This window comes from Pristiophorus japonicus, chromosome 1 (genome assembly GCF_044704955.1).
Source record: "Pristiophorus japonicus isolate sPriJap1 chromosome 1, sPriJap1.hap1, whole genome shotgun sequence".
Lineage (NCBI taxonomy): Eukaryota > Metazoa > Chordata > Chondrichthyes > Pristiophoridae > Pristiophorus > Pristiophorus japonicus.
The window spans coordinates 358,648,852-358,675,604 of NC_091977.1; positions in this window are offsets into that span (position 1 = coordinate 358,648,852).

Below are 26,753 nucleotides of genomic sequence, written 5' to 3' on the forward strand. Positions count from 1 at the left end.
ATAGAAAATAGGTGCAGGAGTAGGCCATTCGGCCCTTCGAGCCTGCACCGCCATTCAATGAGTTCATGGATGAACATGCAACTTCAGTACCCCATTTCTGCTTTCTCGCCATAACCCTTGATCCCCCTGGTAGTAAGGACTACATTTAACTCCTTTTTGAATATATTTAGTGAATTGGCCTCAACAATTTTCTGTGGTAGAGAATTCCACAGGTTCACCACCCTCTGGGTGAAGAAGTTTCTCCTCATCTCAGTCCTAAATGGCTTACCCCTTATCCTTAGACTGTGACCCCTGGTTCTGGACTTCCCCAACATTGGGAACATTATTCCTGCATCTAACCTGTCTAAACTCGTCAGAATTTTAAACGCTTCCATGAGATCCCCTCTCATTCTTCTGAACTCCAGTGAATACAAGCCCAGTTGATCCAGTCTTTCTTGATATGTCAGTCCCGCCATCCCGGGAATCAGTCTGGTGAACCTTCACTGTACTCCCTCAATAGCAAGAATGTCCTTCCTCAAGTTAGGAGAACAAAACTGTACACAGTACTCCAGGTGTGGCCTCACCAATGTCGCTTACAACTGCAGTAACACCTCCCTGCCCCTGTACTCAAATCCCCTCGCTATGAAGGTCAACATGCCATTTGCTTTCTTAACCGCCTGTTGTACCTGCATGCCAACCTTCAATGACTGATGTACCATGACACCTAGGTCTCGTTGCACCTCCCCTTTTCCTAATGTCACCATTCAGATAATAGTCTGTCTCTCTGTTTTTACCACCAAAGTGGATAACCTCACATTTATCCACATTATACTTCATCTGCCATGCATTTGCCCACTCACCTAACCTATCCAAGTCACTCTGCAGCCTCATAGCATCCTCCTCGCAGCTCACACTGCCACCCAACTTAGTGTCATCCGCAAATTTGGAGATACTACATTTAATCCCCTCGTCTAAATCATTAATTTACAGTATAAACAGCTGGGGCCCCAGCACAGAACCTTGCGGTACCCCACTAGTCACTGCCTGCCATTCTGAAAAGTATCCATTTACTCCTACTCTTTGCTTCCTGTCTGCCAACCAGTTCTCAATCCACATCAGCACACTACCCCCAATCCCATGTGCTTTAACTTTGCACAATAATCTCTTGTGTGGGACCTTGTCGAAAGCCTTCTGAAAGTCCAAATACACCACATCAACTGGTTCTCCCTTGTCCACTCTACTGGAAACATCCTCAAAAAATTTCACTTCATTTGTCAAGCATGATTTCCCTTTCACAAATCCATGCTGACTTGGACCAATCATCTCACCTCTTTCCAAATGCATTCCTATGACATCCTTAATAATTGATTCCATCATTTTACCCACTACCGATGTCAGGCTGACCGGTCTATAATTCCCTGTTTTCTCTCTCCCTCCTTTTTTAAAAAGTGGGGTTACATTGGCTACCCTCCACTCCATAGGAACTGATTCAGAGTCTATGGAATGTTTGAAAATGACTGTCAATGCATCTGCTATTTCCAAGGCCACCTCCTTAAGTACTCTGGGATGCAGACCATCAGGCCCTGGGGATTTATCGGCCTTCAATCTCATCAATTTCCCCAACACAATTTCCCGACTAATAAGGATTTCCCTCAGTTCCTCCTTCTTATTTGACCCTCTGACCCCTTCTATATCCGGAAGGTTGTTTGTGTCCTCCTTAGTGAATACCGTATTTGTTCAATTGGTCTGCCATTTCTTTGTTCCCCGTTATGACTTCCCCTGATTCTGACTGCAGGGACCTATGTTTGTCTTTACTCACCTTTTTCTCTTTACATATCTATAGAAGCTTTTGCAGTCCGTTTTAATGGTCCCTGCAAGCTTCCTCTCGTACTCTATTTTCCTTGCCCTAATCAAACCCTTTGTCCTCCTTTGCTGAGTTCTAAATTTCTCCCAGTCCCCGGGATTGCTGCTATTTCTGGCCAATTTGTATGCCACTTCCTTGGCTTTAATACTATCCCTGATTTCCCTTGATAGCCACGGTTGAGCCACCTTCCCTTTTTTATTTTTACGCCAGACAGGGATGTACAATTGTTGTAGTTCATCCATGCGGTCTCTAAACGTCTGCCATTGCCCATCCATTGTCAATCCCTTAAGTATCATTCGCTAATCTATCCTAGCCAATTCACACCTCATACCTTCAAAATTATCCTTCTTTAAATTCTGGACCATGGTCTCTGAATTAACTGTTTCATTCTCCATCCTAATGTAGAATTCCACCATATTATGGTCACTCTTCCCCAAGGGGCCTCGCACAACAAGATTGCTAATTAATCCTCTCTCATTACACAACACCCAGTCTAAGATGGCCTCCTCCCTAGTTGGTTCCTCGACATATTGGTCTAGAAAACCATCCTTTATGCACTCCAGGAAATCCTCCTCCACTGTATTGCTTCCAGTTTGGTTAGCCCAATCTATATGCATATTAAAGTCACCCATGATAACTGCTGCACCTTTATTGCATGCACCCCTACTTTCCTGTTTGATGCCCTCCCCAACATCACTACTACTGTTTGGAGGTCTTACACAACTCCCACTAATGTTTTTTGCCCTTTGGTATTCTGCAGCTCTACCCATATAGATTCCACATCATCCAAGCTAATGTCCTTCCAACCTTTTGCATTAATCTCCCCTTTAACCAGCAATGCTACCCCACCTCCTTTTCCTTTTATTTTATCCTTCCTGAATGTTGAATACCCTTGGATGTTGAGTTCCCAGCCTTGATCATCCTGGAGCCACGTCTCTGTAATCCCAATCACATCATATCTGTTAACATCTATTTGCACAGTTAATTAATCCACCTTATTATGGATACTCCTTGCATTAAGACTCAAAGCCGTCAGGGTTGTTTTTTTAACACCCTTTTTCCTTTTAGAATTATGATGTAATGTGGCTCTTTTTGTTTCTTGCCTTTGTTTACTCGGCCTTCCACTATTGTTTTTACCTTTCTACCATCTGTTTCTGACTCCATATTACTTCGCCCTGTCTCACTGCATAGGTTCCCATCCCCCTGCCATATTATTTTAAACACTCTCGAACTGCATTCGCAAATGTTACCACCAGGACATCAATTCCAGTCCTGCCCAAGTGCAGACCGTCCCTTTTGTATAGGTCCCACTTCCCCCAGAACTGGTTCCAATGTCCCAGGAATTTGAATCCCTCCCTCTTGCACCACTGCTGAAGCCATGTATTTATTCTAACTATCCTGCTCCCTCTACTCTGATTAGCACGTGGCACTGGTAGCAATCCAGAGATTACTACCTTTGAGGTCCTACTTTTTAATTTAACTCCTAGCTCCCTAAATTCAGCTTGTAGGACCTCTTCCCGCTTCTTACCTATATTGTTGGTACCTACATGTGCCCCGACAACTGGCTGTTCACCCTCCCTCTCCAGAATGCTATGCAGCTGCTCCGAGACATCCTTGACCCTTGCACCAGGGAGGCAACATACCATCCTGGAGTCTCAGTTGCGGCCACAGAAATTTCTATTTATTTCCCTTACAATAGAGTCCCCTATCACTATAGCTCTCCCACTCTTTTTCCCGCCATTCTGTGCAGCAGAGCCACCCATGGTGCCATGAACCTGGCTGCTGGTGCCTTCCCCTGGTACGTCATCTCCCCCAACAGTATCCAAAACGGTATATCTGTTTTGGAGGGAGATGACCGCAGGGGACTCATGCACTACCTTCCTGCTCTTGCCTTATCTCTTGGTCACCCATTCACTATCTGTCCTAACCCTTACCTGTGGTGTGACCAACTCACTAAATGTGACTAATCAATGGTAATTAAAAACAAACTTTTAGCAAAATTGAAGCCCATAAGATAAAAGGGGAAGTAGCAGCATGGATCCAAAATTGGCTGAGGGTTAGAAAATAGAAAGTTGTGGTGAATGGATGGTTTTCGGACTGAAGGGAGGTACACAGTGGTGTTCCCCAGGGTTCAGTACTAGGACTATTATGCATGTAACTATGAAATACTTGCCACCAGAGGGCGAGATTGTTGGAGTCCTAATGGTCACCTGCACACACGTGCAGGGCCAGTATAACAGGTTGGCTGCCATGTTGTTTCGGCACTCTGGAGTTGTAATAAAGAAGACTAAGGTCACACTAAGTTTAGCTCACAGTACTCAGCCTCATGGAGTTCCTCTATTCACAACAATTTGCGTCGAGTAACAGAATACGAACCTTCACGCAACCATGGCTGCCATTGGAATATTAGAGAGATTCGTAGAGGGTGATGATTGGGAAGTCTACGTTGAGCGTCTCAACCAGTACTTCGTGGCCAATGAGCTGGAAGGAGACACTAACACGGCTAAGCGCAAGGCAGTTCTCCTCACCATCTGTGGGCCTAAAATATACGGCCTCATCAAGAGTCTGCTTGCACCGACAAAACCAAGGGAGAAGGAATATACTGAGTTGTGTACCTGGTTTGGGACCACCTCAAGCTGAAGGAGAGTTTCCTTATGGCCAGATATCGTTGTTACACGCACCATCGCTCCAGGGGCCAGGACGTGGCAGATTATGTCGCTGACCTGAGACGCCTCGCGGGACCTTGCGATTTCGGAGCTGCGCTGGGGCAAATGCTGCGGGACTTTTTCTTGCTGGGCATCAGCCGCGAGGTTATTCTTCGAAAGCTGCTGGCTGCCGAAACCCTAGACCTGAGCAGGGCCATCGCGATAGACCAGGCATGCATGGCCATGGACAATAACACCAAATAGATATCTTCTCAACATCAAAGCTCACCGGCAAGTACTGTGCATAAAATGCTGTCACTAGCAGGCCGAACTGCAATTGACAGGGCATATACGTCTGCAGCTGCAAGACCTGTGATGATTCAGAGTCCGCCATCAGAGGTGAATGTGAATCTATTAGCACTGTGTTGGCGCTACGGGAGTAAACATCGGGCCCATCAATGTCGATTCAAGCACTACGTGTGCAAAGGCTGTGCAACGATGGGGCACCTCCAGCGAATGTGCAAACATGCTGTGACATACCACGTGGCAGAGGATGATCGATCCGGCACGGATCATGCAGCACAGGCAACTCAACCCGAGGAAAAAGTGTATGGGGTACATACCTTCACCACCAAGAGCCCTCCTATAATGCTAAAAGTCAAATTAAATGGAGTTGCAGTATCCATGGAGTTGGACATGGGTGCGAGTCAGTCAATAATGAGCCAGAAGGCTTTCGAGAAACTGTGGGGCAATAAAGCACAAAGGCCCAAAATGGGCCCGATTAATGCAAAGCTGCGAACCTACACCAAATAGCTCATACCAGTCATTGGAAATGCAGCAGTGAAGGTATCGTATGATGTTGCTGTGCATGACCTATCATTGTGGATTGTTCCAGGCAATGGCCCAACGATGTTCAGCAGAAGCTGGCTAGAAAAGATTAGATGGAATTGGAACGACATCAAAGCATTATCTTCAGTGGATGATGCCTCGTGTGCTCAAGTGCTGAGCAAGTTTCCCTCACTATTCGAACCAGTCATCTGCAACTTTACAGGGCCAATGTCCAGATCCATCTAGACCCCGATGCACGACCCACAAGACTTGGGTGGTTCCGTACATGGTGAGGGAGAAAGTAGAAATCGAACTGGACAGACTCCAACGCGAAGAAATCATATTGCCAGTCGAGTTCAACGAGTGGGCCAGTCCAATTGTTGCGGTGTTGAAAAGCGATGGCATGGTCAGAATCTGCGGAGACTACAAGGTAACGATTAACCGAGTCTCACTACAGGACCAGTACCCACTGCCCAAGGCGGATGACCTGTTCGCAACATGAGCCGGGGGTGGGGGGAAGTCGTTCACCAAGTTGGACCTAACCTCCACCTACATGACACAGGAGCTGGCTGAATCTTCGAAAAGACTGACGTGCATCAACACACACAAAGGGCTGCTTGTATACCACAGGTGCTCTTTCGGGATTCACTCAGCTGCAGCTATTTTCCAGAGAAACATGGAGAGTTTGCTGAAATCTGTTCCGCGCATCGTTGTGTTTCAAGACGACATTCTGATCACTGGTCTGACATCATCGAACATCTACACAACCTGGAAGAGGTTCTAAGTTGCCTAGACAGAGTGGAACTCAGGCTGCAATGCTCCAAGTGTGTTTTCCTGGTGCCAGAAGTCGCATTTTTAGGGAGAAAGATTGCAGCAGACGGCATCAGGCCCACGGACTCAAAGACAGAGGCCATCAAGAATGCACCCAGACCACAGAATGTGATGGAGCTGCATTCGTTCCTGGGACTCCTCAACTATTTCGGTAACTTTCTACCTGGATTGAACATGTTGTTAGAGCCTTTGCACATGTTGCTACGTAAGGGTGATGACTGCGTTTGAGGCAAATCTCAAGACATAGTTTTTGAGAAGGCCAGGAACCTGCTATGTTCACATAAGTTACTTGTACACTATGACCCATGTAAACGTTTAGTGCTAGCTTGTGACGCCTCATCGTACGGGGTCGGCTATGTGTTACAGCAAGCCAATGTATCGGGCAGCCTCCAACCGGTTGCATACGTGTCTAGAAGTCTGTCTAAGGCTGAGGGAGCCTATAGTATGGTCGAGAAAGAGGTGTTAGCATGTGTATATGGGGTTAAGAAAATGCTCCAATACCTATTTGGACTTCGTTTTGAGCTTGAAACTGACCACAAGCCACTCATTTTGCTGTTTTCAAAGAGCAAAGGAATAAATCCCAAAGCTTCGCCCCGTATCCAAAGATGGGCACTAACATTATCTGCTTATGACTATGTTATCCGCCACAGACCAGGCACTGAAAACTGTGCCGATGCTCTTAGCCGGCTACCATTACCCACCACTGAGGTTGAAAGGGCACAGCCTGCAGACTTGCTACTGGTCATGGATGCTTTTGAGAGCAAGGGGTCACCCATCAAAGCTCGCCAGATCAGGACCTGGACCAGCCAGGATCCTGTGCTATCATTAGTAAAGAATTGCGTCCTAAATGGGAACTGGTCGGCTGTTCCCGGGAAAATGCAAGATGAAATTAAGCCGTTTCACCGATGCAAAGATGAAATGTCCATCCAGTCGGATTGTCTCTTATGGGGTAATCGCGTGGTTTTGCCAAAAAAAAGGCAGGGAAACGTTTATACGCGACCTACACAGTACCCAGCCAGGCATTGTCACGATGAAGGCAATTGCCAGGTTGCATGTTTGGTGGCCCAGCATTGACTCGGACTTGGAGTCATGCGTGCATCAGTGCAACACTTGCTCGCAACTTAGCAATGCACCAAGGGAGGCTCCACTGAGTCTGTAGTCATGGCCCTCCAAACCGTGGTCCAGGATCGACATAGATTTTGCCGGCCCCTTTCTAAGAAAGATGTTTTTAGTAGTTGTGGACGCTTACTCCAAATGGATTGAATGCGTAATCATGTCATCCAGCACGTCCACAGTCACCATTGAAAGCCTCCGGGCCATGTTCACCACCCATGGCTTGCCCGAAGTCCTTGTCAGTGACAATGGACCGTGCTTCACCAGCTCGGAATTCAATGAGTTTATGACCTGCAGTGGCATCAAGCATGTCAGGTCTGCTCCGTTTCAGCCCACGTCTAACGGTCAAGCGGAGTGGGCAGTCCAAGCAATCAAGCACAGCATGAAACGCATGACCTGCTTGTCTCGCATTCTGCTCAGTTACTGGATGCGACCCCACTCGCTCACCGGGGTTCCCCCGGCAGAATTGTTGATGAAGAGAGCCCTCAAAACCAGGATCTCCCTAGTCCACCCGGATCTTAATGATCACGTGGAAACCGGGCGGCACCGGCAGAACAGGTACCACGATCGCACGGCTGGTTCATGTCACATTGATGTTAACGACCTTGTGTTTGTCCTGAATTATGGTCATGGTCCCAAGTGGGTTGCTGCCACTGTTTTGGCCAAGGAAGGGAATAGGGTGTTTATAATCAAACTGTTAAATGGCCAAATGTGCAGAAAGTGTTTAGATCAGATCAAATTGCGATTTACTGACAACCAGGAACGACTTGAAGAGGACATCACCATCGACGATCCACCCACACACACCCAACCAGCAATCGACTTCACTGTCAATCACGGGGATGAACTCATGTCAGACCAGCCGCAGTGCAGTGCAGCAATGGTCTGGCCAACTCACACACGCCAGGCTTTAAACTTAGACGATCAACCAGGGCTCCGGTTTACCTCAACTTGTAAATAACTTGTACCGAAGACTTTGGGGGGGAGTGATGTTATTTATGTAACTATGTCATACTTGCCACCAAAGGGCGCGACTGTTGGAGTCCTAATAGTCATCTGTACACATGTGCAGGGCCAGTATAAAAGGTTGGCTGCCTTGTTGTTTAGGCACTCTGGAGTTGTAATAAAGAAGACTAAGGTCACACTAAGTTTAGCTCACGGTATTCCACCTCGTGGAGTTCTTCTATTTACAACAAGGACCAGTGCTGTTTTTGATATCCATTAATGATGGAATTGGGGCTACATGGCACAATTTTAACATTTGCAAATAATATGAAATTTGGAAGTGTAGTAAACAGTGAGGCAGATAGTTATAGACTTCAAGAGGACTTAGACAGGCTGGTGGAGTGTGCGGACACATGGCAGATAAAATTCAATGCAGACAGTGTGAGTTGATACATTTTTGTAGGAAGAATGAGTAAGACCATACACACTAAATGGTACAATTTTAAAGGGGGTGCAAGAACAGATGTTCGTGCACAAACCTGTGAAGGTGGCATCATCGGTTAACAAAGCAGTTATTAAAGCATTTGGGATTCTGGGCTTTATAAATAGAGGCATACAGTACAAAAGCCAGGAAGTTATGCTGAACCTATACAGAACACTAGTTTGGCCCCAGCTTGAGTATTGTGTGCAATTTGGGGCACCACACTTTAGGAAGGAAGCGAAGGATTTGGAGTGGGTACAGAAGTCATTTTCTAAATGGTTTCAGGGATGAGTGATTACAGTTACGTGGATAGACTGGAGAAGCTGGGCGTGTTCTCCTTGGAGCAGAGAGGGCTAAGAGGAGATTTGATGGAGGGGTTTAAAGTCATGAAGGGTTTAGATAGAGTAAATAAAGAGAAGCTGTTTCTAATGGCTGAAGGATCGATAAACAGAGGGCACAGATTTAAGGAGATTGGCAAAAGAGCCAGAGGCGACATGAGGATTTTTTTTTTGTTAGGATTTGGAATTAACTGCCTGATAAGGTGGTGGATACAGATTCAATAGTAACTTTCAAAAGGGAATTGATAAATACTTGAAAGAGAAAAACATTTCATGGCTATGATTAAAGAGCCAGGGATTGGGACTGACTGGATTGTTCTTTGAAATCGCAGGCACAAGCTGAATGGGCTGAATGGCTTCCTTCTGTGCTGTACTATCCTATGATTCCATTACTCTGTGCTATACTATCCTATGATTCCATTATAATTAATGACCAGGAAATTATGTTTTTTTGATCAAACAAAGTAATTTTTCCATAAGACAAATTCTGAATAGATTTTCAGCCAAACTCTTCGAGGAACATTGGCCTGAATTTTAATTGGAAGGCGAGTTGGGAGTGGGGTATGGTGGGGGGGGGGGGGAGGTGGGGGCACTCAGATGCAGTCGGGAAACCTGTAAGAACAGGTTTCTCACAGGGCCTGCCGAATTTAACAGCTGGGCCTGATTTGTATGGGAAACCACTGTTTCCCACGCGCAGCCAGCCACATTGAGAGGGTGGCTGGCTGCAGGCAGGTAGACTTGTGACACTAGGATGCCGAGAGGAGGGAGGGAGGGATCACATGGGGGCTGGGTGGGGAGGTGGCCAGAGGAGTGGGGGTGTTCGGGAACAATTGTAAGGCCGGTGGTGCGGGGGTGGGTGCACGGGAATGATCGGGGGGCCGGAGGTGTGGGGTGGGGGGGTTCGGGTGAGCATCGGAGGGCTGGGAGTGACTGATCGGGGGCTGAAGAATGGTGTGGCAGTGGGGCGTCACTCATCAGAGGTTTGGAGGAGTGCTGGTGGTGGTGGGGGGAGAGGGCGCGGCTGGAGGTGATCATCAGATGGTCAGAAGATCGCATGTGGGGACTGGGGTGGTGATCATCAGAGGGCTGGGAGCAGCTTATAATCAGGGGGCCGGGAGCAGCATGGGGGACCAGGGGCAGCTAAAGATCGGAGGCTAGGAGCAGCATGATAGGGAGGGGTGGTGGGGTGGGGAGGGGCAGTGGAACATGGAGGGGGTGGAGCCCTTATGGGTGAAAATGGAGGCATGGAGGGTGGATCAGTGGCCCCGTAGGGCAGATTAGAGACCGGGCAGGGGATCAGAGGCCTCGTGGGGATCTCTGATCGTGGTTACGTTAGGCTGGGATGCTGGATCCGGGAGGTAAGCGTAAAGACAGTTACCTCCTGGATCCAGCAATCCTCGCCTTACTTTAGCTGGCAGGTTACACGAGGCCTGTGAAACCCGACCAGCTAGAGTTAAATTTAAAATGGAGGTCAAATCCGAGGCACGGCAGCCTCATTATAATATTTAAATGGTTGACCCGCCTCCTGGGAGCAGGTTGGCTGCCTGCCCCCTGTCCCACCACTTAAAACAGAAGTGGGCAGGTTGGAGGCGTGTTCTGGTCGGGGTAGCGACTTTTAACACTTTAAAAGGCTGGATTTTCGGTAATGGAGCCGGGGTGGTAAAGTTTGTGGTTGGGAACAGCAAAATTCAACAGCTGGTCCCTGAGTGTGAGGCAGAGCGCTAAGGGAGGTGTCACCTCTCTTAGGGCGCTAGGTCGGCTGAGCAAACGAAAATCTCGAGCCTCGGAGCACTCTGAAACATCTGGGGAGGGAAAAAAAAGCCTGAAAACCTCCCGCCAAAAGCATTCCCAATAAATAACTCATTCCACCACAAAATAAATTGCAAAAAAAAATAAAAAAAACAATCGCACTTCCCTGAGGTCGAAATTACTTACCTCACTGTGGCCTCTTCAGCTCAGAGAGCTACTATCGGGCGGTAGCCAAAAACCGAGCGGTGTCGCAACCAGGGGCATTGCACACCAGCTCGCCTCTTCTGGCTGGTAATGCTCCGCGCCCCATCGAAACCGGCACCCAAAGTTGCGGGGAGGAGTGCGGGGGTCGCTGGAAACTGGCTGCCTGCACGGAAGTGCTTACTGCCGCCATGTTGTCCCTCCGGGGTGCTAACAGAGGCGGCAGAAGACCGAAAATCCAGCCCTTTAACTTCCCACTCGACCCCGACGCACCCTTTTTTGGGGTTAAAATTCCCCCTTTTGGTGGAACATTCAATTTAGCCGGGGTGTAAAACGGGCGTTATCAGGTTGGTCGATTGATTGAAGTCAATGGAAGGGAAAATTGTGCGGCCGACAGATCTGATATCACCCATTTTATGTTTCCGCCAAAGCTGAAAATTTTGATGATTAAGTTTTATGTCCTAGTGTAATAATAATTGGATTGAATCACTGCATCTTGTTCAAAAAGATAAAGAAATTAGGAGATTTGAAGATGAAGAATAAATTAGCTAAAATCCACACAATCGGTAAGCAAGATAGGTGTGAAATTTAATCAAATTGCAATTGATGCAACTCTGTAAGAGGTTATAAATCTGGTGCAACACCAAAATATTTCAGCGTATTTATTGCAGTTTCTTTGGGTTGCAACCTTAAAGTTCACAGCTTTTCATGTCTCGTGGGAAATGGTGAGAGATCAGAAAATTTCCATTTCAATAAAAGAATCTTCTTGGCTATAAAAATCAAGCAATGAGTGTGGCATCAGGGAAATTTAAGTAGTGTAGAAATGGAAACTAAATTAAATCAAATTTATTGTATGCTGCTACAGGTTGTAAGTCACTGGAAATTCAATATTATACCGAGGGGAGATAAGACATGCAGGGAAAAAAAGGAAGACGGTATAATTATGGTTAAATTATCTAGTCACCCTGAAATTATGAGAAGCAATTATGCTTTTATATTAGATCCTAATATTAATAAAAATATATTTGTATATTCTAATTTGTGGATGTAAGAAATATATGAAAAATTGAAAAAATAAACACGAATAAGACTTACTTGCCATGTAAAGGGGATATGTGATGCATAACGATAATAGCATGGAATTTTAGATGGATATACATAATGGGTGTGAAATCCTGGCCTCGACGGGTCCCTACGGAGTGTGTACAGACCCAGCGAAGCCTCACAAAAGCTGGTTTTCGGCGCGCAATGCGAATGTGCCGATAAATGGCTTTTCTGATCTGTCAAATTTTAGCTTGACAGATGTTCTGCATCCCCTCAGCAAGGACATTCGCCCATCTATTTGCCCATTTCTTGCCCAGCGAATGTCCTTGAAACTTTTACGCCTGGTAAAAGCAAACGCATAGCCTACTTTTACCAGAGTAAGAATTTTAAAACAGAAAAAAATGAAATTTAAACACATATTTTTAGAGTAAAAACCCTGTCCATTCAGGTAAGTTTATTTTAAACCCTAAATGAAACACACAAAAAAAATCCAAAAAATATTTTTTTTTCTAAAACATTTAATTAACTTTACTTTCAATTCATTTTAAAAATGTGAGGTGTCTTTTTAATTGATTATGTTGTGTTTGTGTGTTTTAGGAGCTTATTCTCATTGATAGTAATGGGAACTCAAAGATACGGAGTTCCCATGCTATCAGTGAGAATACTGTGCCGTGATTGGTTGTCCAGGCCCATGTGATTTCATCTAAGTACCTAGGTGGAGGACGCGCTGTGAAGTGCGTGACTCTTCCAGGGAAAAATGGAATCGTAGGAGGGCGCAGGAGCAGAAGGTAGGTATGGATTGTATTTCTTGCTTTCAGGCGAATACCCGCGGGAAGCCTCCAACAAAGATTTCAGGGCCAATGGAAATAATGACTGTAAAGTATATTTGTACTAATTAGTTTCTAATGTTGTTAAATGAACTACATGATATAAATGCAAGTTGTTGTTAGGAAAAAGAAATTCTGAACGATGAAATGGAAGCTTTTGTACCCGTACAGAGATTGTCTTCACAACTACAGTTCCAAATTACTCTAAAATGAAGCAAGTGCGCATAGGTAAGAAATCATGTTTTCTTGTGACATTATTTGATGATGCCCAAGAAGGCCCACCATCATCATTATGGTTTGTAAAAACGTAGTGTCAGGAGACAAGGAAAAATGAGGGTTTCAATGAAACTGCAGGTTGAATACACCACGGATTTGGCAAATTTAATAAGAAGGGGTAAAAGTACCAGTAAAAACAACATATCAAGCAAGAGTAGTTAATACTCCATGATCAGCTCGGGCATAAATCAATATTACTAGTGGACTCCACTGATACAACTTCAAAAGATATTCATGCCTCACTTTTCATTTTCCCTTGTTTGTGTGGTGGGACTTGAACTCGCAAACATCTGACTCAGAGACAAGAGTGCTAACACTGAGCTGCAGCTAACACTCTGACATTGCCACTAACAGATAAAATAATAAAGCAATATTGTTAATTTAAAGCCAAAGGATCATGCACTAAATCCATGTTACTATCAGAGCAATCTGAATCAGCATGTCAAATAAATATTGCTTTATTAATTAGATACTTAAAAGAGCAAAATGTTGAATCAAAGACCTGTCTAATACTTTGAGGATTTTTAAAAAAGAATATGGAAGCAATGCTATAATAATAATGAGATGATTAAATATAACAAAAGAAGAGCTTGAAATAAGAAAATACCACAAAGTGTATTGCTAAGCCACAATTGAGGTCTGCTCCCTATGGAATCAGCTGTTTTTTTGTTTTAAACTGTAAACTATAACCACGGGGCATTTTAGCTCATGTGGAGAGCGAGGACTTCCAGACTTCTGCTTGAAATAAAAATGCAGTTTATCACCGCAATTAAATAATATCACCCAATTTAAAGGCAAAATAGTCCAAAAAAGGGACGTCTGCAAAAAGTAATGATATGATCAATCTATAAAAAGAGCTTGTTAGATGGCCATATATTTCCCAAAACACAAGACATGCAAATGCAAGTTGTTATTATTCTTGTAAATATTCACTTTGTTTCCTGTTACAGCAAGTTAAGGGAATTGAATATTTTATGAAATATTCTGTTTGCGGAACAGTAATACATAGGAAATATTTGAATTGAGTTAAATTCTATCCCTCAAACCCAACCACCGATAGTAGTGCAAGCCTTTGGCCGAGTGGTATCACTCCTCCCTTTGAGTCCAAAGGTACAGAGTACAAAGCCTACTCAAGATAGACTTGTGAGTGTGGACCAGAGCCCTGGCTCTGAACTCTGGATAAACATCCAGTGGATTACTTGAGTCGAGTGTGGGTGGGTACCACTGTCAATGTATAGATTAAGGGAGCTCATAAACCCTCCTGTGTAGGACAAATCATCCTTTTGGCTGGTCTAAAGTTACGTGTGGCTATGGGAGGAGAATTCATGTCACTGCCTGTTGGACTGTTAATCAGCCTTCCACTATTTCACACTCTTCTCCAAGGGTAGAGCATGAACATATAAAAACACGACTGATGGTGAGTTGATGTTCGAGAATCCAGACAATAGGACTCCTTGTAATCCTCTCCATCGTAACAAAAACTTGCATTAATATGTCATTAAACATCCCAAGATGCTTAACAGGAGCATTATCAGACAAAATTTGACACCAAACCAAAAAAGATATTAGGACAGATGACCAAACCTTTAGGTAAAGAGGTAGGTTTTACAGAGCATCATAAAGGAGGAGAGAGAGAGGCACAGATGCACAGAGGTTTAGGGAGGGAATTCCGGAGCTTAGGGCATAGGTAGCTAAAGGCATGGCCGCCAATGGTGGAGTGATCTCTTTTGGGGATACGTAAGAGGCCAGAATTGGAGGAGCGTAGAGTTCTCGGAGGGTTGGAGGGTTTGAGGAGATTGTAGAGATACAGAACGGCGAGGACATGGAGGGATTTGAAAACAAGGATGAGAATTTTAAAATCAAAGATGTCAGACTGGGAGCCAATGTCATCATCATAGGCAGTCCCTCGGAATCGAGGAAGACTTGCTTCCACTCTTAACATGAGTTCTTAGGTGGCTGTACAGTTCAATACGAGAACCACAGTCTCTGTCACAGGTGAGATAGATAGTCGTGGAGGGAAGGGGTGGGTGGGACTGGTTTGCCGCACGCTCTTTCCACAGCCTGTGCTTGATTTCTGCATGCTCTCGGTGAGCACAGGGGTGATGGGAGAATGGGATTTTTTGCGAGTCAGGATATAAGCAGCAGAGATTTGGATGAGCTCAAGTTTACAGAGGGTGCAAAGTGAGAGGCCAGCCATAAAAATACTGGAATAGTTGAGTCTAGATGTAACAAAGGCATAGATGAGGCTTTCAGCAGTAGATGAGTTGAGGTAGGGGCGGAGACAGGCAATGTTATTGTGCTATATTCTTTACATCATCACAAACACACACATAAACAAAATGACTCTACAGGAATGTGTCATGTGACCATATCACATGATCCTTTCATTGTATTCATCAGCAGTTGCATTACCACAGTAGTCCACTAGGGGAACATTATTAGTCTTCTCCCTCCTCAATGAAGAAGTAATCATAACAAAATAATCATTAAACATAACTTGCATGGTTACGCACAACAAAAGATATGGATTTATTTTGTCATATTTATAAATCAAACTTAACCACTGGTTTTCTGTTTTGAAGGGGATACCTTTGCTCTTGAACAGAAACTTCCAAACTTTGTGTCGAACTTAGACTCATTCTTGGCTGAGCCTGAGGAGAGTTTTTCTCCAAGGGCAACCCTTGATTTACATTTGGACTCTTTACAACTTCAGACTGTTTGTCTGCCTGACACGGACTCAGTCTTCAGTTCTGACTTTCTCTTGGACTTGTTTCTAGTACATCTGATGTAGGATTTGCTACTGGTACTCTACTTGTAACAAGACTATTTGACTCATCAGAAATAATCAAATCATTCTAACTTTCAACTCCTTCTAAATCTTTCGGTAAAATATGATCAATGTGAACAAAGCTAACCTTTCCATGATCAAACATCTTGACCAAATATGTGCGAGAGCCATATATCTTCACTATTCTTGCTGGTAACCACTTTAACTATTTATGGTGATGGTTCTTCACTCAAACCTTCTGATTCAATTTCACGCTTCTCTCTCTTACTCTATCTCTATCATGATTCTCATTCTGTCTTCATTGTTACTCTTTGACTGATTGTGCCAAGTTTTGCTTTAACAACGAGAACCTGATTCGTGGCTCTTGTTTGAGAAACAACTCTGCTGGTGTTCTACCAGTAGTTTTATGAGGAGTATTAGGATAAGTAATTAGAAAATTTTCCAGTTTGTGATCCAATGAAAACTGTTGTCTCCTTGGATTTGAGTCCAACATTTGCTTGATGAGGGTACATTTTACAATTTGTTCTGTGTGCTCTGCTGTACCATACAAAGTGCTGACGATTCAAAGATGGGAGGGAAAGCAATGTGTGAGGAGGACACAAACAATCTGTAAAAGGACATAGACAGGCTAAGTGAGTGGGCAAAAATTTGGCAGATGGAGTATAATGTTGGAAAGTGCGAAGTCATGCACTTTGGCAGAAAAAAATCAAAGAGCAAGTTATTATTTAAATGGAGAAAGATTGCAAAGTGCCACAGTACAGCGGGACCTGGGGGTACTTGTGCATGAGACACAAAAGGATAGTATGCAGGTACAGCAAGTGATCAGGAAGGACAATGGAATCTTGGCCTCTATTGCAAAGGGGATAGAGTACAAAAGTAGGGTAGTCTTGCTACAGCTATACAGGGTATTGGTGAGGTCACACCTGGAATACAACATGCAGTTTTGGTTTCCATATTTACAAAAATATATACTTGCTTTGGAAGCAGTTCAGAGAAGGTTCACTAGGTTGATTCCGGAGATGGGGGGGGGGTTCACTTATGAGGAAAGGTTGAGTAGGTTGGGCCTCTACTCATTGGAATTCAGAAGAATGAGAGGTAATCTTATTGAAACGTATAAGATTATGAAGGGGCTTGACAAGGTGGATGCAGAGAGGATGTTTCCACTGATGGGGGAGACTAGAACTAGAGGGCATGATCTTAGAATAAGGAGCCGCCCATTTAAAACTGAGATGAGGAGAAATTTCTTCTCTCAGAGGGTTGTACATGTGTGGAATTCGCTGCCTCAGAGAGCTGTGGAAGCTGGGACATTGAATAAACTTAAGATAGAAATAGACAGTTTCTTAAACGATAAGGAGATAAGGGGTTATGGGGAACGGGCAGGGAGGTGGAACTGAGTCCATGATCAGATCAGCCATGATCTTATTGAATGACGGAGCAGGCTCGAGGGGCTGTATGGCCTACTCCTGTCTTCCTATTCTTCTGTCCTTATGTTCTTATTTGAAGCAGGTTGGTGCAGTGGAACCTTGGTCTGTTTCACACCATTTCTGCTCGTGAACTGTGCAAGTTCTTCTGAACAGAATTGGGGCCCATTATTAGACACAATTTCTTCTGGGAACAAAACTTAAGGCCAGTTACCACCTCAAATCAGCGACCACGCTGTGGAGTGGAGTGGCCACCGTCTTTTCGTCGAATGGCCGCTGATAGCCCAATTGCTGTTCTGACGTTTCCCGGAGGTGCCCCCATCCCTCCCCAATCGCTCTGCTGCTGTCAATCTGTGTTAAGTGCATCATCACCATGCGCACCGTCGATCTACACCCTGACAGTGACATTCCCCTCTGAAAATCTTCGGCCTGCTGGCGATACCAAAACCTGTTTTTTTCCTGTTGGTTCAGTGAGGCTGTGGCCCTCTGCAATGGTGGTGCAGCTTCCTTTAAAGGGGAGGACACACTGCTGCTGCCACCATGTTTTTTTTTTATCAGCCGACTGCCATGTCGGCCCAACAATTATGCCCCCGGGTTCGGCCAGGCCACCAACAGGCAGCCTGGCACCCTCACTTGGGTGCCAGGCCGCTAGCCCAGCCAAAACATTCCCTGGTGGCCTAGTGGCCCGAAATTTTAAAATCGCGAAGGCTCTCCCCTTTAACTGAAGGGGAGAGACGTGGTGATGCAGTGTTGTGATTACGTCATCGTGGCGGTTAATCCGCACTGCCCCCAACTTCCACCGTCAGGTGTTCACACCACCGCGTATCCGACCCCCCATGTAGTCACCACCCCTATTAAGAGCAACTTCCGGAGCCAAGTTAAAAAAAAACAATAAAGAGCAGAATTTCGCTCAAGAGGCGACCTCAACTACAGCTGCGGTAAAAACCATTAAAACAGGGTGCGTGCTCCCCAATTTCGGCAGGGGACAATATCTACTCCTATATCTTTATCTAGAGTCACCACCATAAGAAACTGCATGCTAAATTCTTGGTCAAGCACATTCCCAGGAGCTGGTCATGAAGATCTCCTAATAATTTGGACCTGAATATATTTGGGATAACTACTCTTGCACCCCACATGATACAATCTTTGTCCACTGATAATTAATTCTGAGGAATAACGTATGGATGAATATCTTTCTCGGATATGTGGTTTGGCCAGCCATTTGCTATGTAATCATACACCTTTGACATAACTGGGACACATTTGGTTGCTCTACCAATCTCTTCAGCTGTGACTGGCAGTTCATCAATGTATGAAAAATAGAACACTTCCTTCCTATTGGGTGGAACCCGGGTGCAACTTGTGATGGGGATGGCAACCTAGACATAGCATCAGCATCACTGTGTTCAGCTGATCATCTCTACACATTGTCATATGTATATGCTGAGAAAGTCAAAGCCCATTTCTGCATTCGGGATTCAGCTAAGGCTGGAACTTGGGACTTTGGATGGAGGATTGCTGTCAGGGGCTTATGTTCAGTAACAATGGTAACCATAACCATACAAGTATTTGTGAAGCTTCTTGACCGCAAAAATCAATGCCAAAGCTTCCCTTTCGATCTGCGCATTATTACTGGCACTGAGAGTGCATGAAGCAAAAACAATTGGTCTCTCCTCCCCACGATCAAGTACGTAAGAGGTTACTGCCCCAACTCCATATGGAGAGGCATCACATACTAGCTTGATCTCCTTAGATACATCATAGTGAACTAACATGGTTCTCTCTACCAACTGGCTTTTACACTACGCAGTTTGTGTTGGGGACCAAAGACAATGGCTTCGATCTTCCTCGTATTTAGTTGATGGAAATCTCTGCTCATCCAGTACTGGATGTTGGACAAGCAGCATGACAATCAGGGACAGTGCAGAAGTCAAGAGAAGTGGTGGTGAGGTCGAGTTGGGTGTCATTAGTGTATATGTGGAATCTTACATCATGTTTGTGGATGATGTTGATGAGGAGTAGTGTGTAGATGAGAAACAGGAGGGGGCCAAAGATAGATCCTTGGGAACTCCAGAGGTAACGGGATGCGTGATGAGAACCCATTGGAGATGATTCTCTAGCTACGATGTATGTGATCTTTCGATGATGTTTAATCAGAAAACAGATAGAACCTGGCAAACTTAGTGATTTATTGTTTAGAAGAAATCTAACTGGGGAAGAGGAGGGAAGGGAGTTGGAGCTGACTACATTTCACACAATTTTAATTGTGCATATCTTAATCCTAATTATAAATACTTATGAAATTATTTTACATTCAGATCATATTCTTCTCAGAATTGCTAGAAGGAGATTGATATTCCACATGATAAAAGAATTGAAGCAATCAAAGAACTTCCATGAATATGAACTATTTAAATCTCTTTCTTGCAGGGATGAGAGGATTTTGCCAAATAAGGCCAATTAAGTAACTTGAGCACCTCTACTTCTGTTTTGAAGTATTAGATAAGACAAATTCTGGAAATGCTTTCAATTTTAATATAATGAAGCTTCACCAAGAGACAGATGAGCAGCAGACTGCTGCTTTCTAACCTGGAGTAATAATACATTATCATGCTGGAGGTGGGTGATAAAACTAGATATTATGGAACGAGCAGCTCAGAATGATCTTTGGGCATTTTGAGCAGCACCATTTTGAGCTTGAGTTTGCTAGGGCTAACTGTAATTTGTTAATTCTAAAAAAATCAACACATGTATTGTCAGAGATGTTTGGGAAACATGTAAAACAAGACAACTTGAACAAAATATTAATTTTCATGATGTTGACTTCTCCATTCAGGAAAAAAAGGACAGATGGGACAGCATTTCTAGCCCTTTCTTAATAATTTTGGATGCAGTGCTAACAAATACATAATTAATACATGGAACACAATGAAAGTAGATATTTCATTTTGTTTACAAATGAGTCATGTGTCGTGCTGCAGATCATGCTACACTTCCTCTTCACAGTACACAAGAAGGCTTGTTTCATCTTTGGTAAACATGGCTTAAAATATTTGAACAAGTCTGTTCTATTCTGAATCTGAATCCATTCTAACATTCCATCAATTCATTAATCTTTGTTACTGCCGCATTTAGTGTTTCAGGTTGATGACATTTAATCGGAACTGGAAGATATTGTGGGGTTTTGGTAGAATAGATAGAGAGAAACTGTTTCCTCTGGCAAGAGGGTCCATAAAAGAGGACACAGATTTAAGGTAATTGGCAAAAAATACAGGGGGGAGATGAGGAGAATTTATTTACTCAGAGAGTTGTTATGATCTGGAGTGCATTGCCTGAAAGGATGATGGAAGTAGATTCAATAGAAGCTTTCAAAAGGGAATTGAGTATATACTTAAAAAGGAAAAAAATTACAGGGCTATGGGGAAAGAACAGGGGAGAGGGACTAATTGGACAGCTCTTTCAAAGAACCGTCACAGGCACAATGGGCTGAATGGCCTCCTTCTGTCCAGCATGATTCCTAAATTTCTCCACCTCTCTAGTCTCTACCTCTCTCTCCTCCTTTAATTTGCTTCTTAACACCTAAGGGGGAGGAATTGGGATCATATGCGCCTCCTGTTGGCGCCTCCGGGAGTTTAGCGGCGGTAGTGCGAAGCACCCCATTTATGCCCCGGAACAATATTTGGCTCGCACCCTCTACAGCTGTGCCAGATGATGACAGTGACAGCTTCAGGGGTTGATAATAGGGTGGCAGTAGGCTCGTGGGGTGCTACTTAAAGCAGAGGTGTCGGCCATGTTGGGAAAAAAATGACGACAATTTCCCGAGCGTCCCGTTGGCACTTTGAACATGGGGTTTGTACCGCAATCTTGCAGCCTGACACTCTGCTTGACTGCTGGGCTGATGGCCTGCTCCCCAGTGGTTGAGGTCGGACTCTTCAGAGTTGGAAGCTTGGGCCCTCCCCTTGAATGAAAGGGAGAGTCCCTCCTACACAGCAGCACGATGTTGCCCAGTGCGTAGCGCTGCGCCTCGCTCCCTCTGCTTCTGCCCCGTTAGTGCCACAGAGAGGAAGTGGAGCATGTTCATTTGTGCTCCACTTCCTTTCAGGGGTGGTAATCCCAATTTCATGAGCGGAGCAGGACCTCTGCATCTGTCGCAAATAATTCCACTCCCAAACGGAATTTTCCCCCCGTAAATCTCTTTGACCAAGCTTTTGGTCACCTGTCTTAATATTTCTTTATATGGCTTGGGGTCAAATTTTGACTGATTACACTCCTTTGAAATGCCTTGGTATGTTTCTACTACGTTAAAGACATTGTTGGTGAATGTTTTCAGCATTTTCTGTTTTTAACTCAGATTTCAGCATCCATAATATTATCCTTTTGTATTATAACATCTTTATCGGACTTGCTTAAACATAAATACATACACAAAGTTGCACTGCTTGTTAGAAATATAGAAATTAAAACTTGATTTATTATAGTCATATAAACCAGTTTCTGGTGGGTGTCCTTCTCACCTGTTCAGAAGAGCAAGTTAAAACTGAAGATTGTAGGAAGAGAGTGGGGCATGAACGGTTAAGTCCGTCGGGCAGTTTTAACTTTCCATTTGCCTGGGTTCCACCAGGCAGGCAGAGTTAAAATTGTCCTTTTAAACTCTGCATTATATATATATAAATTAAAAATATACATTTAAGGTGAATCAGAATTAACAGGACACGATATGCATAAAAATGTACAATTTGACATTTTTATGAGGCAGCAATGCCTTGCCACTTCTAAAAAGTGTCTCCCACAAACTATAAAGTAAAAAATATATAAAATATCAACAATAGTTCATGTTTTCATCTCCAAATGATGTACTTAAGAATGCATTTTAGGTCACTAAATGGATTTTTTAATGTTTTGAACTATAATGTACTAACCACTTGAATTGACTGAAATCACATATGCCACTTTTTACTCTTGGAATATTGAATTAATTCACAAATTAAAATGTTGCAAAGGCTAGCTATTAAATATCATAGTTTTATTTACGATCGGTATTATCTATTCCATTTTGTTTGATTTACAGCAGATCTCTGAGAAGCATGATTCAATGAATTACCCTCTTCATCCCAGTTGTAAAGAATAGTTCTGTCTGAAATTAAAAAGGGAATTAGGAAAGCAAAATGAGAGCATGAAAAAATATTGGCAAGTAAAATCAAAGAATACTCAAACATGTTTTATAAATACATTAAGGGCAAGAGGATAACGAAAGAAAGAGTAGGGCCTATTTGAGACCATGAAGGTCAATATCATAGGCAGTCCCTTGAAATTGAGGAAGACTTGCTTCCACTCTAAAAATGAGTTCTTAGGTGATTGAACAGTCCAATACGGGAATTACAGTCTCTGTCACAGGTGGGACAGACAGTCATTGAAGGAAAGGGTGGGTGGGACTGGTTTGCCGCACGCTCCTTCCGCTGCCTGCGCTTGGTTTCTGCATGCTCTCTGCAATGAGCGAAGATGGACAGAGGAAACGTTTTAAGGACACCCTCAAAGCCTCCTTGATAAAATGCAACATCCCCACCGATACCTGGGAGTCCCTGGCCAAAGACCGCCCTAAGTGGAGGAAGTGCATCCGGGAGAGCAATGAGCACCATGAAGGCAATCTGCGTGTGGAGGCGGTTGATGTGGGTATGGTTCTTAATGAATACTTTGCATCTGTTTTCACAAAAGAGAGGGGCAATGCAGACATTTTAATCAGGGAGGAGGATTACGAAATAGTAGATGAAATAAATATAGTGAGAGAGGAAGTATTAAGGGATTTAGCATCTTTGAAATTGGATAAATACCCAGGCCCGGATGAAATGTTTCCCAGGCTGTTAAGAGAATCAAGAGAGGAAATAGCAGAGGCTCTGACCATCATTTTCCAATCCTCTCTGGCTACAGGTGTGATGCTGGAGGATTGGAGGTTTGCTAAAGTTGTACCATTGTTTAAAAAGGGAGAAAGGAATAGTACAAGTAATTACTGGCCATCAGCCTAACCTCAGCGATGGGAAAATTATTTAAGAAAATTCTGACAGACAGGATAAATCTTCATTTAGAAAGACATGGATTAATCAAGGAAGGGAAGGTCATGTTTGATTAACTTAATTGAATTTTTTGAGGAGGGTCGATGAGGGGAGTGTGTTTGATACATAGCACGTTTAGTGAGTTGGCCACACCGCAGGCAAAGGTTACTCAGGCAGATAAGGAATGGGTGACCATCAGGCAGAGCAGTGGAAGGAAGGTAGTGCAAGGGTCCCCTGTGGTCATCCCCCTCCAATACAGGTACACCATTTTGGGTACTGTTGGGGGGATGGCTCATCAGGGGAAGGCAGCAGCAGCTGAGTTCATGGCACCATGGGTGGCTCTGTTGCATAGGAGGGCAGGAAGAAAAGTGGAAGAGCTATATTGGTAGGGGATTCTATTGTAAGGGGAATAGATAGGCATTTCTGTGGCAGCAATCGAGACTCCAGGATGGCATGGTGCCTCCCTGGTGCAAGTGTCAAGGATATCTCGGAGCGGCTGCAGGACATTTTGGAGGGGGAGGGTGAACAGTCAGTTGTTGTGGTGCATATAGGTACCAACGATATAGGTAAAAAACGGGATGAGGTCCTACAAGCTGAATTTAGGGAGCTCGGAGTTAATTTAAAAAGCAGGACCTCAAAGGACCTCAGGATTGCTACTAGTGCCACATGCTAGTCAGAATAGGAATTGCAGGATAGCTAAGATGAATATGTGGCTTGAGGAGTGGTGCAGGATGGAGGGATTCAATTTCCTGGGACATTGAAACCGGTTTTGGGGGAGGTGGGACCAGTACAAACCGGACAATCTGCACCTGGGCAGGACTGGAACCAATGTCCTAGGGGGAGTGTTTTCTAGTGCTGTTGACAAGGGGTTAAACTAATATGGCAGGGGGATGGGAACCTATGCAGAGAGACAGAGGGAAGTAAAATGGGGGCAGAAGCAAAAGATAGAAAGAAGAAAAGTAAAAGTGGAGGGCAGAGAAACCCAAGGCAAAAATCAAAAAGGGCCACATCACTACAAAAGTCTAAAAGGACAAAGTGTGTTAAAAAGACAAGCCTGAAGGCTCTGTGCCTCAATGCGACGCGTATTCATTATAAGGTGGACGAATTAACTGCGCAGGCAGCTATTAACGAATATGAGGTAATTGGGATTACGGAAATATGGCTCCAGGGTGACCAACATCCAGGGGTATTCAACATTCAGGAAGGATAGACAGAAAGAAAAAGGAGATGGGGTAGTGTTGCTCGTTAAGGAAGAAATTAAAGCAATAGTAAGGAAAGACATTAGTTTGGATGATGTGGAATCTGTATGGGTGGAGCTGCGGAATACCAAAGAGCAGAAAACACGAGTGGGAGTTGTAAACAGACCACCAAACAGTAGTAGTGAGGTTGGGGACAGCATCAAACAAGAAATTAGGGATGCGTGCAATAAAGGTAAAGCAGTTATCATGGGTGACTTTAATCTATATATACATTGGGCTAACCAAACTAGTAGCAATACGGTGGAGGAAGATTTCCTGGAGTGTATAAAGGACGGTTTTCCAGACCAATATGTCGAGGAACCAACGAGAGAGCTGGCCATCCTAGACTGGATGATGTGTAATGAGAAAGGACTAATTTACATTCTTGTTGTGCGAGGCCCCTTGGGGAAGAGTGACCATAATATGGTAGAATTCTTTATTAAGATGGAGAGTGACACCGTTAATTCATAGACTAGGGTCCTGAACTTAAGGAAAGGTAACTTCGATGGTATGAGACGTCAATTGGCTAGAATAGACTGGCGAAAGATACTTAAAGGATTGACGGTGGATAGGCAATGGCAAACATTTAAAGATCACATGGATGAACTTCAACAATTGTACATCCCTGTCTGGAGTAAAAATCATACTGGGAAGGTGGCTCAACCGTGGCTAACAAGGGAAATTAGGGATAGTGCTAAATCCAAGGAAGAGGCATATAAATTGGCCAAAAAAAGCAGCAATCCTGAGGACTGGGAGAAATTTAGAATTCAGCAGAGGAGGACAAAGGGTTTAAATAGGAGGGGGAAAATAGAGTATGAGAGGAAGCTTGCTGGGAACATAAAAACTGCCTGCAAAATCTTCTATATGCATGTGAAGAGGAAAAGATTAGTGAAGACAAATGTAGGTCCCTTGCAGTCAGAATCAGGTGAATTTATAAGGGGAAACAAAGAAATGGCAGACCAATTGAACAAACACTTTGGTTCTGTCTTCACTAAGGAAGACACAAATAACGTTCCGGAAATACTCGGGGATCGAGGGTCTCGCGAGAAGGAGGAACTGAAAGATATCCTTATTAGCCAGGAAATTGTTTTAGGGAAATTGATGGGATTGAAGGCCAATAAATCGCCAGGGCCTGATAGTCAGCATCCCACAGTACTTAAGAAAGTAGCCCTAGAAATAGTTACTGCATTGGTGATCATTTTCCAACAGTCTATCGACTCTGGATCAGTTCCTATGGACTGGAGGGTTGCTAATATAACACCACTTTTTAAAAAAGGAGGGAGAGAGAAACCGGGAATCATAGACCAGTTAGCCTGATATCAGTAGTGGGGAAAATGTTGGAATCAATTATTAAAGATGAAATAGCAGCGCATTTGGAAAGCAGTGACAGGATCGGTCCAAGTCAGCATGGATTTATGAAAGGTAAATCATGCTTGACAAGTCTTCTAGAATTCTTTGAGGATGTAACTAGTAGAGTGGACAAGGGAGAACCAGTGGAGGTGGTGTATTTGGACTTTCAAAAGGCTTTTGACTTTCAAAAGGCTTTTGACAAGGTCCCACACAAGAGATTGGTTTGCAAAATTAAAGCAAATGGTATTGGGGGTAATGTATTGACGTGGATAGAGAACTGGTAGGCAGACAGGAAGCAGAGAGTCGGGATAAACGGGTCCTTTTCAGAATGGCAGACAGTGACTAGTATAGTGCTGCAGGATTCAGTGCTGGGACCCTCGCTATTTATAATATACATCAATGATTTAGATGAAGGAATTGAGAGTAATATCTCCAAGTTTGCAGATGACATTAAGCTGGGTGGTGGTGTGAGCTGTGAGGAGGATGCTAAGAGGCTGCAGGGTGACTTGGACAGGTTAGGTGAGTGGGCAAATGTATGGCAGATGCAGTATAATGTGGATAAATGTGAGGTTATCCACTTTGATGGCAAAAACTTGAGGGCAGAATATTATCTGAATGGCGGCAGATTAGGAAAAGGTGAGGTGCAACAAGGCCTGGGTGTCATGGTACATCAGTCATTGAAGGTTGGCATGCAGGTGCAGCAGGCAGTGAAGAAGGCAAATGACATGTTAGCCTTCATAGCTAGGTGACTTGAGTATAGGGGCAGTGAGGTCTTGCTACATCTG